At 40.3% G+C, this 15,409-nt stretch overlaps 1 long non-coding RNA gene across 2 annotated transcripts in view; it reads right to left on the bottom strand.

Moving 5' to 3' along the window:
- The window catches only part of LOC116156030 (uncharacterized), a 34,108-nt gene extending 25,519 nt beyond the window's left edge, over nucleotides 1–8,589 (bottom strand). Inside the window, exons 1-3 of one of the 2 annotated variants that reach the window (XR_010379714.1) lie at nucleotides 8,462–8,589; nucleotides 5,790–5,904; nucleotides 762–861 (exon numbers count right to left, since the gene is read on the bottom strand). This is a non-coding gene — a long non-coding RNA (uncharacterized LOC116156030). Of the gene's footprint in view, nucleotides 1–761; nucleotides 862–5,789; nucleotides 5,905–8,461 lie in introns of those variants that run through there. The other variant, XR_010379715.1, reaches the window with a different exon arrangement.
- Between the last annotated feature and the right edge of the window lie 6,820 nt (nucleotides 8,590–15,409).

Raw genomic sequence — 15,409 nt, 5'->3', positions numbered from 1 at the left:
AAAGGACACCATAAGTAAAACAAAAAGACAACCTACAGAATGGGAGAACATTTTTGCAAATGAAACTGACAAAAACTTGATCTCCAGAATATATAAGCAGCTCATATGACTTAATAAGAAACAACCAAATAACCCAATCCAAAAATGGGCAGAAGACCTAAACAAGCAATTCTCCAAGGAAGACATACAAATGATCAATGGGCACATGAGAAAATGCTCAATATCACTAATTATCAGAGAAATGCAAATCAAAACTACAATGAGGTATCACCTCAAACCAGTCAAAATGGCCATCATTCAAAAATCCACAAATGACATATGCTAGAGAGGCTGTGGACAAAGGGAAACCTCCGACACTTCTGGTGTGAATGCAGTTTGGTGCAGCCACTGTGGAAACAGTATTGAGTTTCCTCAAAAGACTAGGAATAGACTTGCCATATGACCCAGGAATCCCGCTCCTGGGCATATATCCTGAAAGAACCCTACTTCAGGATGACACCAGCACTCCAATGTTCATAGCAGCACTATTTACAATAGCCAAGACAAGGAGAAAGCCTAAATGTCCATCAATGGATGACTGGTTAAAGAAGTGGTATATTAATACAATGGAATACTACTCGGCCATAAATACTGACAATATAGGGCCATTTTCAGCAACGTGGATGCTCCTGGAGAATGTCATTCTAAGTTAAGTAAGCACCGTAACAAGGAATAAAGAGAAGTTACCTCTAAGTACAGTTATTTTGATTAAAATCTCCATACAGAAAGCAAGTGACCCCCACGACTGCTGCCAGGAGGAGCATCTGAGTGTAATAGCCCAGCCAAGCAAAGTAGATTCCAACCGTCTCTCCATAGAATTTCCTGCAGAAAGACAGAAGGTAGCTTCAGAAGACACACAATCACTCTGTAGCTTCATCCTCATGTTAATTTCTTTTTTCTTTGTTTTTTTGGTGGGCATAATTAGGTTTATTTATTTGTTTTTTAAATGGAGGCATTGGGGATTGAACCCAGGACCTCATGCATGCTAGGCATTCACTCTACCACTGAGCTATACCTTCCTTCCACCATACTAATTTCTGATTCTAAATCAAGGGGGCTTTAAGTTTAAACCTCTGACTCAATTCACACTTAAAACATATGCGTTTTCACAGCAGCCCCCAAATTCTACCGTGAAATAAGAAGTATTTTACATATCATAGAAGTACAGATCACTGGTTCACCTGCTGAAGAGAGATAAATGAGAACAGAGCAAAGGAGGGGATGAGGCCAACTCCGGAGCAGATGCAGGGGATCATCACCACTCACTGGACAGACTGGCACATTCAAAAAATCCCCCCAAAGATCATTCTTAACAGGCTTGACACAATTGGACGTCAACAACTGACTCAGTCATCTGCTCCTGCTTTATCTCGGGAACTTCCCTGGAGCAAATGCATCGTAAACCACAGATAATAAGGAAATGGCTGATAATGATAACAACTGGGAGTGCAATGTCTCTGTGATAAAATATTTATAAAACTCATTGTGGGGATGGGAGAGGGCAGGAGGGATGTGACTGACGAAGGCATTGCCCTGTATTCTTTGTATCTAGCACATCTGTTGTTCTTAGGTTTTAAAAACTCTTCAATGTTTCTCAGTTAATATGGAATAGACGGAACAGGCCAGGGATGCAAGATTAGAAGAAAGGAGGCAGGGCATGAAGCGGCGCCAGGCTGGTCCTGAAAGTGAGACAGACACAGACAGGCCGACACAGAGGGTTTAGGGATGAGGCGGAACAATGAGACGGCAGCTCAGGTGTGTCTTGCTGCTGCTGATACTTCCCTCAGCTGGAGCACTGCTGACGCAGCAGTGCTGGGTAAAACCTGTGGCTTTCCTTAGCTCTGAGTTCTCTCTGAGGCTTCCGGCTCACTCTGGAGCTGAGATGAGCTCCGTGGGCTTAGCCTAGGGGAGACTCAGCTCTGAGAACAGCCTGCAGTCCTGGGAAACTTCACGCAGGAACCCCCTTGGGCTGGACCAGCGCTCACAGGGCTGCTGTGAGACCAGCTCCATCGTCAGAGACCTGGGCGTGGACCATTCCATGGGGAAAATGGCTGAGCCCGATGCCAAGTCAGATAGGAGGGACAAAGTGTGTTCATTCTCATGTGACTGGGCTTTGTGGCCTGGCTCAAGGATGGCAGGCTCAGGATGGTGTCTGGCAGAGAAAACCCTGGCAATGGGTTTGAGATGTCTTGGAGCCTTTCTTATTAAGCTTTTTGTAATACGTTCTTATCAACTATCCGTCCTGAAAATGCCACATTCAAACCTGAAAGAATGTTAGAAGTTGCCTGCTCCAACTGGCCAGTTGTAAAGACACCCTGCTACCGTTAGAGAGCTGGTCAGGCAGCCTCTGCCTGCATATTTACAGTGACGGGGAGTTCATTACTTCCACAGGTTACATGTCGGCAAGAAGGTCAGAAAGAATTTTTGAACCTTAAACAGATGTCTGCCTCCTAGTCCTTGCTGAAAGGCTAGAAATAATGAGGATCCCTTCAAATGTAGTTTAATTCTTAACATCAATTTTTCAAAATTCAGCTTTGATTTCTTTTTATCAAAGTTATACCATACATTCATTAAAGAGTCAAACAGTTCTCGAACACCGATTGTAAAAAGGAGCAGTTCCCAACAACCGCCCCATTTCCTGGCCAGAAGCAACCACCTTCAGCTCCTACTGCTGACTCTTGGAATAATTACTCCCTGTCTCTGACTACTATCCTTGTAACACAGCCTACTGCCTTTTTCAGCTTTATGTATCACCTATTTAACTATCTATTTTGGAAAATGAGGATTAAGCTCTCTTTCAAACCACATCTCATCTACACACCCAAACCTTCATTCTTCCAACATTTTGATACAATTACATTATAATTTTGATCAGCTCAGTATCCTTGCTTTACGTTATTAGGACTCTGTACAGACTGTTCACAGCTGTAGCAAGTTGTCTGCTAGGCTTACTTTTTCCTTTCCTACTTTGTTTTCCCTGGAGTTAATAATTGTCTTGGTGGTTCATAGCTTAGATTTCTGTGCACTTAACAATTCAACCCCAGACCTTCTCCTAATGAATAACTTTCTCAATACTTTCCAATACATTGTCTACAAATTTCATCTCCTTGAATAAATCTCTTCAGATCTCCTTCAACCTGGATTAACGACATGCTAGACTTGTCACAGAGCTCAAGGGGCCACTAGTGGGAAGCAACAAAAGGAACACATGGACCAGGAGCAGGGAACAGATCAACATATTTTCCTTAGCAAAACATACTTAAAATAGTGGGAAAATTGTTTTCTTTACAAACACAAACACACACACCAACCCCAAAAGCCCATAAAGAATGATTAAAGAGCCGTCAAACCCATTACCCTGTCATCAAATACTGTATAACATAAAACAAAAATAACAGAAGGAAAATATCATATAAATATGAATCTCAAGGGGGATGGGGTACACTCAGTGGCAGAGTGTGTACTCAGCATGCATAAGGTCCTAGATTCAATCTTCAGTACCTCCATTAGAAAAAAAATTAAAAAGAAAAATGTATCAACTTTAAATATTTACATATGTACAAACATCCTCTTTTAAAACTGTGTTCTACAGGATAACCCGGGTTAAAGAGAAAGTGCTTCTTCATGACTGTGATCCTGCTGATAATTGAGGGAGGAAATTAGAGTATGACCACATGAAATAAAATCCCTTATGAAATAATGATCTCGGGTGACAATCATTATTGGCTGCTGTCATCACAAAAAAGAGAGTCAACTGGACATTATGTACCTTATGCTAGGAGTACAAAACTTCACATAACAAATATTCTTGCACAAAGTTGAACCTCAATCAGATCAAGCTTTTAGGGGAGGATCAAATCACTTAGCTAAAGCAAATACAAAGGATGAAGAAACAAGTCTAACACTACAGGGGAGAATGAAATCAGCAAAACAGGAAATAGAGAAACCCCTCAGCAATTTCAAGGAAAATGAGAAACAGGAAAATTATAGATTAGAACCCACTTGAGAGATATGCTAGCTGCAATGTCTGAACCTAGTCTGGATCCTGATTTCAACCCCAAAACTACTTAAAAGTGTATTTTTGTGACAATCAGGGAATTATTTTCTAACCCTAAAAAAAAAAAAGTATATTCCAATTGTATTTGAAAGAGACCTTGTCATTTCACTAATGAAAGGTTAAGCTATGTAGGATTGCCTTCAAAATGATCCCGTAGTGGGGGAGGGGAGGAGGTGGAGATGAAAGATGCAACAACAGTGACTCTGAGTTTATAATTCTGGAGCTGGGTGACTGATACAGGCAGGCTGGCTGTGCTGTTCTCTCTACTTCTGTACATGTTTGAATCTTTCCATAAAATGTGAAACAAACAAAAAGACTTCAGTGATTTAAAACCCTCACTTTCAAGGTTAAGAGGTTGGCCCAAGTAGGTGGGCATCTGCATGGGGCGCTGAGATTAGAAAGAACAGGCACCTGGCTCCAGGCCGACCTGGGGCTACCTTGACCCTCCTCTTCTCCTCACCATCCACAGCCAGCCCATAACTACATCCTGTCAGCTCCACTCCCCAAACGCATTCCTCCCTGGCTCCCACCATCTCTCATCTGGCCCACTCCAAGAGCCTCCTACCCGGCCTCCCTGCTTCCTGGGTCCCTGCAATTCATTCTCCACATTATCTTTGCAAAATGGGAGTGAGAGAAAATTACTTTAGTGCTTAAACTATCATGACTGCTTCTCACTGCACTTAGAGTCTACACTAATTTCCGTGCTCCTGATGCCCTTCTAAACCTCTCATCTCATCACTCTCACCAGCGCTGGCTCCAGTATCTCCTCAAACCTGCTGAGCACATTTGTGCCTCGGGGCCAATGGACAAGCTGCCTCTGTTCCTGGGGTGACTTTTCCCAGATCCTCAAAGTCCAGCCTCCTTATCACCATCTCAGCTCACATGTAACCTACTCAAATATAGCTTTCTTGACTCACTTCCCCCCAAGTCTCCCAACTCAATACTGTGTTACTTCCTTCATTTCAATCTGACATTGTTTCCTTATTCGCCCAATTATTTTTGTTTGCTCGGTTGTCCTTGGCCTCCCTCCACCCGGCAGCCTTGCCCAAATTACATAAGCTCCCGGGAAGCAGCCGGCACTGCTGCTCTGAGAAGACACATGCTGAACATGACATTACAGTCACGTGGTGTAGTGAAACGGTGTCGAACAGCAGATACAGCCAAGCAGTGAGAATTTCTCTCTTATTTTATAATTTAAGAGAAACCTAACATTTACTCCTGTTTAATGACGAATTTGGTAGGTGTTTGGTCCCAGTTCCTGGACAGCAACCACTAAAGCCTTGAAATTTCCCAAGATAGGAATGTCTTTGCTTATCATGGTGGACCCTTGGTTGGCTTGTGTTCATGGGATGACTCAGGATGGGGACTGGCCAGCCAGGGACACCAACCATGTGATTAGGGGAGTGGGGCTTTGAGCTTTGTGACAAGTGAGTGAACACCAGGGGAGGAAGGGGCTCAACGTTTAGGGCTAAGTAAAGGTTTGAGTTACAGTTAAGGTTTGGGATAGCTATGTCAGTAGTGACCCAGTAAATCATGTCTTTGTTATAAAGCCTCCAGTAAAAACTTGGGGCAACAAAGCTCAGAGCTCCTGTGAGCTTCCTGGTTGGTAACACTCTTGGAGGACTGTCACACTCAGATGCCATGAGGGCAACCCTGAGCCCTTCCCACTGGAGTGCTCTCCACAGCAGCTCACCTGATGAGATCTAAGGGCTGCTTCTTGTCTATGCTTCGAGGAGGAGCCCATTCCCTGTACAGAAGGCCCTGTTCGCTGGGGCAGCTGAGGTCCTCTGACGGAGGCTGAAGTTGCACTGGGAAGCAGAAGCAAACAAGTGAGCATCAATGTCACCATGTGTTCACATGTTCTGTTGATAAAATGTGGGGCTAACACTTTGTGGTCATTTGTAAATAAGAAGCCCTCACTTGCCAGGAGGGATGGAGGTACCATATAATTTTTCATAATTCTCACCCAGTATTAATACTAACCCTTTGAGGGTCATTTGCAAAAGTGGGTGGAAAGGAACACTTGGATGTTACAGTCCTGGGACCACCGTGGGTACCTGGTGAGGGCCTTGCAGATACTTAATGTCTACAACCGGGCCAGTCTTCCACAGCAAAATAACTAGGTCACCCAAGTGCCCAAACTGCTGCAGTGGAGGGACACCTGATGGTCCAGCCCCCTCCTTGGACACACAGAGGAACCTGTACTCTGGCAGGTTAGGGGCAGGGTAAATTCTAAAACCCAGGCTTTTTTGTCCCCACAATTCAGTAGTTATTCAGTGACAGCACATGGAATATAAACAACAAAGAAACTTGACATGATGTTATATATTTAGCTTACTCAAGAAACAAAATTTAAATCCAGTCATTCTCCTTCCCACCTGACCTACTTTCCTTTCTCCTGTACTAGAACCAGATTATTACCCACCCAGCCTTAACATGGGTCCTGACTCCACTTACCTCCCTCCCAAACACCACATAAGATGATTCCTCAGCCTGGATGTGAGACCAGCAATTACAACAGGCTTTAGTGGAAAAGTACTGGTTGTGGGCAGATGCCAACTAAACACTGTAGAATCCTGGTGTCCCACATTAGTAATCATGACAGCTGTTTGCCAGTGTCCCCAAAGTTCATTTCAGACTCTCACTGCTAATTTTGCAGGGACATAAATATAAAACAGGTGGACTGCTGGGCTGGACTGCTATGCTGGGTCTCTGATCCAGGAAGCTCAGTGTCTGCTCCCTGCACCCAGCTCCCTGTTCTGTTCATGCATGTGCATCAAGCAGCTGTTTAGTGTCCATTTTAATATCTTAAACAGTGCATTTCAGTATTGTCTTCATCCACATATACGTGTACCACCCAGGAGTAACGATCAATCTCAGTCTTTGCTTTCTTTGGTCTTAGAGAGTCAGATAAATGGATAGCAAAGATAACAAAGTCATAGAGTGCTATAATACAGTATTTCCTTTATTCCAATGACAAGATTTATTTAAAGAGCTTAGATATAACATCCTTGAATTTATGGCATCATTAAGAGTCTGAAGCTGTTACATTTTGAAAACGTCATTTCATGCGAGATGTTATCAGTTAGAGATGTGCTCCTGAATTTGAGGGGTTCCTGTCATCTCAGACGGAGTCCCTAAAAAATGTCAACACTCTGCAGTATTGCCATAATGACAAGAACCCAGACAGATGAAATTTGGAAAGCCCTGTGGCTTCCTAGTGCACAGACAGAAAATGGTATTTCAGAGGGAAAAATCCTGAATTACAGAAAATGATAAATGAAATGGTCTAACATGTATTTCCCTTACAAAGAACTAATACTCCTTTGGTTGATAACATCTGTCAGTAATTATGAAAAGAGCTGACAGATGCATAGTACTTCCTATTAGCCAGGGCTGTTCTAACATTGACACAGATTCATTTATCACCATAGCAACTCTACGAGATGGGTATTATTATTATCCCCATTTTATTGATGAGGAACTTGATAAACACAGAGGCTAAATGACTTTTACAAGGTCGACAGTGAGAAACCAGCACAGGTGTTCCAGCCTGAGTCTACGCTCTTGGCCTCTTCTTTTTTTTTTTTTTTTTTGGTGGTGGGGAGATAGTAAGGTAATTCTGGTGGGGGCTGGGGAGGTAATTAGGGTTATTTGTCTATTTTAGAGGAGGTGTTGGGGGCTGAACCCAGGACCATATGCGTGCTAAGCATGCACCCCATCACTTGAGCTGTACCCTCCCCTCTCGAGTCTATGCTCTTAGCTGCTAATCCGCACCACCCCACATGGTAACTCTGGGGGAACTATAGTTCATTCATTCACTCACTCATTAAACTCAGCCTTCCTGGTGCCTGGGATTCCGCAGTGAACAAGACAACATGGTTCCTGCCCTAAGTGAGCTTGTCGCCTCCTGACATATTATCTTCATTTTACCCAGGAAGAAACAAGGTCAAGAAGATTAGCCTTTTCCTGTTAACATCGGAGGATACATGATGTGCTTTATTTAATTTCTGCCATTTGACTTACACCATGGGGAGGGAAAGCTGCCTTGCTGATCCCGGAGCTCACAAGCCTGTTAATCCCTAATTTCTTTTAACACTGTCCCTTACTTGATACTTGATCTGAGAAAGGATGAAGTAAACATAAAAAGATTCTAAAAGAGTGTGTGGTTTATACAGGATAACTAACCAGCCACTGTTTACTATCCTAACTCGAATCTGTAGGCATATTTCTTTTCTTTCACTTTTTTCCTTTTATGGGCAGCTTTTAAAAACCAAACCAAACCAACCAAACCAAATCACTGATAATTTATCAGCAGGTTCTAAATCACCCACAAGACAGCAGTTAAACTCGGCTTAGACTTACAATGCGGCTTCTGGTGGCTGGATTGAAGAATGTATCTCTATCCTGAATATAAAAGTCATTCACGCAGCTCTTCTCAAATAGGGGAATGAAAAACTCTTGCTCCGGCTTGATGATACTTTCATGTACTTGGAGGACTTTCATAAAACAGCTGAAATTATCAAAGGCTGAGGACCAGGTTTTCAGATCATTGGGCTTCAGAGGCAATTTTATGTGCAGTATCTCAGTGTATGTACAGAGCACCTCCCACAGGGTGTGTACTTTTCAAATACAAGCTTGTCATCCAAAACCTATATTGGGAGAATGAAAACACAAATGAGGAAACTATTTTCACATTTTTAGTACACAGATTTTTCTTACGTTTAGAAAGAAGTAGTGGTAGTTAAAGCACTTGTGCAAACACACACACATATGACACTGGTAAAAGTGAAGATATAATAAAAATAGATTTGCAAACCATCATAAATTTTTGCCTTAAAGATAATTTCTTTGTTGAAATTACTGAAAAGTCATTTAAAATCCTTAGAGTTCATTCATAAAATAACCATTGTTTTACATGAAGAAAAGCAAACTTGTTAATTTTTAGTCCAAATTAGTAACTAAAATTAGAAACACCATAATATTCTTTGCAGTGGTATTGTAATGACAATTTTTTGAATTTCTGAAACCTAGGACTATTTATATATCTGTTCAATATAGTGTTAAACAGCCATTAAAAGAGATTTAAAATAATTATTTTTATTGATATGGAATATATAATAAAAGGAAAAAGCAAAAACTATGAAATAATAATTTTCATTTTTTGAAGGGAAAAATACCTACATTTGAACAAAAAAAAATATTTAGAAGGATTTTAAGTTTCTTTATGTATAATTAAGGTACAGATTATTTTTAATTCCACTGTTCTTTCATTTTCAATTTGGGGGGTAAATTTTTATAATAAAAATATCTTTAAAAATGTTCTTGCATTAATACATTAATAGATATATTTATGACTACATTATCTGGCTATAAAAAAATCTCCTAGCTTTGGATCTGAAACATACATTCCATAATGCAGATCCTGACTGACTCGCCTCCCAGCCCACAGTGAAGGTATGGCTAGGGTGACATGTTTCATATACCATTCCAGGTAACATGCAGGCTCCCAGCCAATGGCTGCAAGGGACTGACACTGATCAGGTTGCTCCCAGCTGCAGACCATCACAGATGAGGTTAGATTCATAGGCTCATATTTTCTCTGTCAAAAGATATCAGAAAATGTTAGGCTTTTACTTTCACCAAGGGAACAAGAAGTTGTTTGATTTTTTATGCAAAAAAAAACAACAAACCAATTTGAACCTGATTAAAAGGCATTTGCTCAAAACAGCACAGTAGCAATGAAGGTGCTCTGGCTGGCAGGGACTTGTTGGATTCCTGTGAGTGCTGGACTCCTCACATGGAATTCCCTTGGCACTCCAGAAGGCCTGTGGTTTTCCCCATGGGTTTGTGGCCATATGTGGTGCACAAAAGTCTCTGGCTTTGCCAGAATTTCAAAGCCTTTTTTGGCTTATGAAAGGCTTTGCACTCAAATGGAGTTTTCTTGAGTCCACTCACTGATGTCATTCACCAGAGTTATAGTTCAGATCTGACATTCTAGACTCTTAAAATCTTGCAGACATTCAAATGTTTCAGGTTTGGATGTGTATTCACCTCTGCAGACCTGGACAAAATTCGATAAAGCCACCCGGACAAGTTCAGCAAAATGCAAGGCATTTTTCTCTCTGCAAGTCTGAAATGTCTGTGAAGCTATAAAAACTTCTGCATCTACAAATATAGGGAACCAACTCATCAATAACATATCTATCCATAATGCATGGCCATTTAAAAAAAATATTGTATTTGCTGCTATTAAATTCTATCTGGCTTTTGCCAAATTGTGTCCTAAACTGAAAGGAAAGTATATAAATGTAGAGAACTTTTGACCTTCTAAGAGAAAAAGGAACCCTCCTACTCGGTTGATGGGAATGTAAATTGGTGCAGCCACTATGGAGGACATTATAGAGGTTCCTTAGAAAACTAAAAATAGACTTCCATGTGATCCAGCAATCCCATTCATGGGTATATGTCTGGAGAAAAATATAATTCAAAAAGACACATGCACCCCAATGTTCACAGCAGCACTATTTACAAGACACTTAAACAACCCAAATGTTCACTGACAGATGACTGGATAAAGAAGTTGTGGTATATACATATATATACACACACATATATACACATGAACACACACACACAATGGAATAGTGCTCAGCCATAAAACATAAAATAATGACATTTGCGATAACATGGATGGACATACAGGGTATTATGCTGAGTAAAATAAGTCAGAGAAAGAAAAACAAGTATTCTATGTATTAACTTATATGTATATCTAAAAAATAAAACAAATTAATTACTATAATAAAACAGAAATAGACTCACAGGTACACAGAACAGACTGGTGGTTACCAATGGGGAGAAGGAGGAGAGGGGAGGCAGGAAGGGGGTAGGGGATTGAGAGGTAAAAAATATTACATATAAAATGGATAGGTTACAGGGCTGCATCATACAGCACAGGGAAATATAGCCATTATATTATGGTGACTAAATGGAATATAATCTATAAAAATGTTGAGCCTCTGTGTTTTAACCTGAAACTAATATGATGTAAATCAATTACTCAATTACAAAATTTGTAATCAAAGTTTTCTTTTCATATTATTTGCAATAAGTTAGAAGCAAGCACTGTCAATACAAACATACTGCAAGTCACAATTTTCCAGTAATCCCATTTAGACAATAAAAAGGAACAAGTGTACTTAATTCCAGGAATAATTATATTTATCCCAAAATATCCAATATACTATCATTTCAAGTGTGATTAACACTTTGAAAACTTATTAATAAATATTTTACATTATTTTTGTTGTACAAAGTCTTGAAAATCTATTACATATTTTCCACTTATAGGACATCTCAATTCACAATAGCCACATGTGGCTGGTGGCTACCATACTAGACAGAGCAGATAACACCATTCACACTTCTGATAAATTACCTGCTCTTACTTATTTAAAAAACTTGCAGAAAAGGCTTTAGATATTCCCTATATCAAATAAAGCAACCTTGACGGGTGGGGAGTATCTTCATTATAAACTGAAAATTAAAGGTAAGAGGGCCATGGTTACATGTATGTTAATGTAACAATACCTTCTTAATTCATTCAGGACTTTACAATCTTTCTTCATATGCCAAGGATTCACTGTCACTGTGCAATGTTTTTCACTATTATCATCTTTGGAATTGAGAGGCTTCTGCTGAACCTGCTTTGTGCATCTGTACATAAAAGAAAATAATAAAACAGAGAAAAAGACCTTATTAAAGATAATTTAGGGGGGAGGGTATAGCTCAAGTGAAAGATCATATTCTTAGCATGCACAAGGGCCTGGGTTCAATCCCCAGTACTTCTTCTAAAAATAAAATAAATAAATAAAAACCTAATTACCTCCCCCCTGCAAAAAATTAATTAATTACTTTAATAAAAAGTTTAAAAAAGATAATTTAGTGCAGACTTATCAGGCTACAAGAGCTACAATGAATGCCCCTCCTCCCATTAATTTAGAAGTCTCACAGTATTTCCCAACATAAAGGCTAAAATATAATTCAGAACACTTTCTGATGGTCAGCATGATTTTAACAAAAAAGTAGATAATTACCTCCCTGGTGTCAAAGCTCTGTCAGAGATGTGCACAGAAAATTTAGTAAAAACGATTTTTGCAACTACCTTTGAAAGAAATGCTGAGAAACGATCTTTTCTGTTGGAAATTAGTCTGCTTTTACATTCTGCAGTAGGCATACGTGTTTACAAACCAGGCAGGAACTGGATCATATTTTACACATAGTTTAGAAACTGATTTGAATTTTGCTGTATACCTGCAAGGCTATTTTTTAGGTAATAACATAAGTTGGCCACTGTACTAAATTTTGTTTCCCTGTTTGCTTAATCCTCACAATATCTCTGTAAGCTGCTATTATTACCCCCATATAACAGATAAAGAGCTTGAGGCAGAAAATAATTTGGGTAACTTGGTAAATGGTGGAGCTGGGTAAGACTGCAGCCAGTCTGACACTCAAGTCCATTCTTCTCACCGATGTCTGATACTGCTGCCTACATTCAGCAATTACCATTTATTTCATATTTAAGTGTAATTTCTAAAAGTGCAAAGATATATTAGTACTGCTGTGTAAATTATTCTTTTGAGATGTGATTGCCAAAAAAACAAATAAAATCAGGTTGCCACCGGGGGGAAGCAGAACTACATATGGATGGAAACAAGGGGACTTTTTGAGGACACAGTTGCACAACTGTAGAAAAACCTAAAATGGCTGACTTGTACAACTATAATGTGTGAATTTTATGGACTGTAAATTACACCTTAATACAGCTATTAAATTAAGAAATTGGGATACCAAATTAAGACTAAAACATATATATATCACACAAAGTACAATAGGCAAATATCATTATTTACTGAACCATTTTACTTCATGCAGCTTCCTTTCTTCACCCGTTCCTGAAAGGATGAATCATTTTTAAAATAGTCTTTTAATCTATTCAGCAAATAAATTTTGACTTCCTACTATGTACCCAGGACTAGTCTAGGCAGTTGGAATAGATCAATAAACAAAACAGAAGTCCTGTGCTCACAGAGCTTGGTTGGAGTCTAGCTGGGGTGAGGGGTGGAGATGACAATTCACACAACAGAGCAGCAGAGGAGGTGGCATGTTAGGAAAGAGGAACCATGGAAAAAATAAAAAGGGCAAGGTAAAGACAGTTGAGGGTATGGGATGAGGGTGATGTTGTATTAATTACCAGAGCAGGCCACACTGAGGACTGAGGTTAGAACTAGGACTACGAGGTAAGAAGTCCCAGGTGGACGGAATAACAATTACCAAGGCCAGATTGCACCTCGCATGTTCCAGAATGGAGGAACAGCTGGAGCTGCGGAGAAGGGTCAGTGCAGATCCTGTAAGGACTTGGAGGACGTTGTAAGGACTGTGGCTTTTACCCGGAGTGAAATGGGGAGGCACTGCAGAAGGACGACACAATCTAACTTAGGTATTCAAGGCTCATTTGACTGCCGGGTGAGAATAGTCGAAACGGGTCAGAGATGAAAGGAGGGAAGCCAATGAGAAGGGCTGTGCAGGAGGAGAGGACAGTGGCTCAGGGCAGGGAAGCAGCAGTGGAGGCAGGAGCCATGGTGAGAAGTGGCTGGGCTCTGGATATGTTTTAAAGGCAGTGTTAAACCAGATCTATTGACAGAATTCATGTGGTATGTCAGTGAAAGTCAGAATAACTCCAAGTTTTTTGACTCAAGCAGCTGGAAGGATTAAGTTTTCACTAACTGAATGGGGGAGGCTGCAGAAAGAACCAGTTTGGGGTGTAGGAGGACCAAGAGCTCAGTTTTTACACATGTTGGTTTTAAGATATCAGAATTCCAAGTGAAGATGCCAAATCAGCAGAAGATTGTAAGAGTCCAGAGTTGTAGAGAAAAAGTCTAGTGGGAGACAGAAATATGGGAATTATAGGTCAAACAGGTGGTACAGGAAGCCATGAAACCCAGGTACTCAAACATTAAGATAACCTGGCATTTACCATAGAAGTTATCCTTGAGGGCCTACCTACTAGGTGTGGATATCAGTCCTATTTCCCGACCACTCGTGTTTTAAAAAGGAACTTACAAATGAAATCTTGCAAGACACTGCCTCCAGTGGGTGGGATCAGAGCTGGAGTGGGAGAATGGGATGGTGCATGCTACTCCCTAAGGCAGAATGTGTGTGTGTGTGTGTGTGTGTGTGTGTGTGTGTGTGTGTGTGTGTGAGTGTGTACACATGTGTGTGTGAGCAAGGGGATGAGTTACACCTGGCTTAAGAAAAAGAGCTAGTAAATCTAGAAGCCGAAAGATGAAAGAACATCCAGATCTGGTAGAGGGAACAGGGGAAACACTGTGTACTGTAAGACATATCCCCATAATGCCATTTCCCACCATCCTTTCATCAGGAACACAGTTGGAAAGGGGGGAATTATGTAGATATGTGGATGTACAGAAACTTTCTGACTATGTAACACTGAATATCTACATATGTAGCAAGTTAATGATATTTATATCTGCTCCAAATTTAATAACACGTTCACAATAGAGGGAAAATAAAATATTGAGGACTGGTAGAAGTATCCTAGAAGGCCTTTCAATGCTCAGAATGGAAGCAAAAGCAGCTTCACCCCACAAAGAATGTCATTAAGAGTCAAGAATGTTTATATTTGCTTAAGAAATTGAGAGTTATAACTTCCTGCTTTAAAGAATTAACTTTAAGACAGATACCATACTATAAGTAACGTCTATACTGGTGCTTTCTTAAAGCTATTTTTAGTTCCTGCTTTTTCTGATGTACACCAGAAACTCTGCAAAGAAACCTCCTATTCAAAGGCTTAAAGGAATAAAAAAAAGAAATAACACTGCATTCTTTTAAGTGTTCTCTTTACTGAATGTCACTTGCAAATGAAGCACCCTGCCACAGGTCTACATTTTTAACAATAAAGTCCTTTGCGAAATTTTTCCATTGCTATGTGACTTTGTGTCAGTCTCTCACTCAGAAGCAGAATGGAGTACCAGAAAATGACACGTCATGTCTAAAACTACAGATGTGGAAGATGATCGTACACCAGGAAACAGCTAAGTGGGAGGGTGAGGTTTACCTTTTAAGTTACCGTAAGTGCAGTTACACCTTCTCCCTGCTTCCCCTGTGAAGTGAATAACTAGTCTTTTCCAGAAAAGCTCTCATTCTGAGTACTGTCTTCTTTAAAATATTTGGAGATTCTCTTTTAAGGTTCTTTCACTTTTAAGTCTTTCCCCAACTCTACATCCCATA

Source organism: Camelus dromedarius, unplaced genomic scaffold, assembly GCF_036321535.1.
Source record: "Camelus dromedarius isolate mCamDro1 unplaced genomic scaffold, mCamDro1.pat HAP1_SCAFFOLD_179, whole genome shotgun sequence".
Classification (NCBI taxonomy): domain Eukaryota; kingdom Metazoa; phylum Chordata; class Mammalia; order Artiodactyla; family Camelidae; genus Camelus; species Camelus dromedarius.
The sequence above is the reverse complement of the archived record's forward strand: the minus strand, read 5'-3'. Positions and strand labels throughout refer to the sequence as shown.